The following is a 1,794-nucleotide window of genomic DNA, read 5'->3' on the forward strand; positions in this document are numbered from 1 at the left end:
CTCAGACACTTAGCACCCACTCAGAAACACCTGGCCATGTAACCTTGAGCAAGTTACTTAACCCCAATTGCTTAGGGGAGGGCAGGTGGCTCAGTGAGTAAGAGCACCGGCTCCAGTGTCGGGATGACCTGGGGATCAAATCTGGGCTCAGATACTCAGCACCACACCCAGAAATAACTGGCCATGTAACCTTGAGCAAGTTACTTAACCCTGATTGCCAAAAAATAAAATAAAATTTATGGCATCAATAAAATTTGGTTAGCTCCTATACCTTGGAATATTATTGTGAACCCCCAGGAGATTATGAAGCACTAAAAGCAAAACACTGTGCTAAACCATGCTACCTCTAATCTGTGGAACTCTTCTGGCTCCTAGGTCAGCCTTTCACAAAATGCTTAGAAAGTGTTTTTTGAATTTCATTGAACAAAATGAATGGGAGCCCAATTCTGACCCCAATATGTCATGCATAATGGTATCTTACAGTATGTAACTTCTTCAAACCCTTGATATTCTTCCCGATAATAATGTCTGTCCTCTTCTTGGTTGCTAAAACATATTGTGTTTATTGAATGGAGTTATGTGTTTTACCTTGCATGATGTACTGGCAACCACAAAATGAAGTCATGAATAAGTGAATGGTGAAAAAGCATTTACTCAGTGTCTACTATGTGCTAAGTACTGTGCCAAATGTTGAGGATATTCACTGAAAAGTAAAATGGTCCCTGCTCTCAAGAGTTCACATTCTAACCAGGGAGATGATAAATATAAATTATTTCAGATGCAAGTGTCATATAAAAGACCAGTGTGCATTGACAAAGCAAATGGGAATACATCTTCTTTAATATCACTTCCACTGATATTATTATCCATTTATATTATCATTGATAAAAATTACATCAATGTCTAATGGTTAGCCATTTGATATTGTAAATATCTGTAGTGGCCGGAATATTTCCCCCCATTTTGAGTCTGAGTGCCTGGCTGTAGAAATCAGCAAATGCTGCAAATCATGAGTTAATTTATTATTTTGTTGATAATTTAGCTTTCATAAGGTATACTTGTTTCTTTTTGAAGAGCTGGTTCTTAGGCATATACCAGCTCATCTCTCATTTAGGGGCTATTGAATGACCAGTGCCATTAGGATCAAAACTACACCTTCCAAGCAATTCAGTGATTTTGCTTTTGAAGTACTAAACTGTTAAAAAAATATAACTAATTTTCCAATTTTTAAGAAAATAGCTACAATTGCTCTATTGTACTTAGATGTATGTGTGTTTGTGCATGGGAGGATGGCATCTAGATGGTGCAATGGGTATAGCACTGGACTTGGAATCAAGAGGAGTCATCTTCATGAGTTCAACTAGAACTTCAATCACTTGCTGGCTGTGTGACGTTGGGCAAGCCACTTAACCCTATTTGCTTCAGTTTGCTCATCTGTGCAATGAGCTGGAAAAGGAAAAGGGAAACCACTCCAGTATCTTTGCAACAGAAACTGCAAATGGAGTCATGAAGAGTCAGACACAACTGAACAACAACAAGAAGACAGAACACATATTATTCATTCCAAATGACAATCTTATAAATTAGGAATACAGGGGCGGCCAAGTGGTGCAGTGAGTAAGAGTGCCAGCCCCAGAGTCGGGAGACCTGGGATCAGTTCTGGCCTCAGATACTTAACACCCACACAAAAATAACTGGCCATGAAACCTTAAGCAAGTTACTTAACCCCAATTGCTGATAGATGATAGATAGATAGATAGATAGATAGATAGATAGATAGATAGATAGATAGAT

Source organism: Petaurus breviceps, unplaced genomic scaffold (genome assembly GCF_028583685.1).
Source record: "Petaurus breviceps papuanus isolate PSGF00001 unplaced genomic scaffold, PetGlider_PUasm1.0 90330, whole genome shotgun sequence".
Classification (NCBI taxonomy): Eukaryota; Metazoa; Chordata; class Mammalia; order Diprotodontia; family Petauridae; genus Petaurus; species Petaurus breviceps.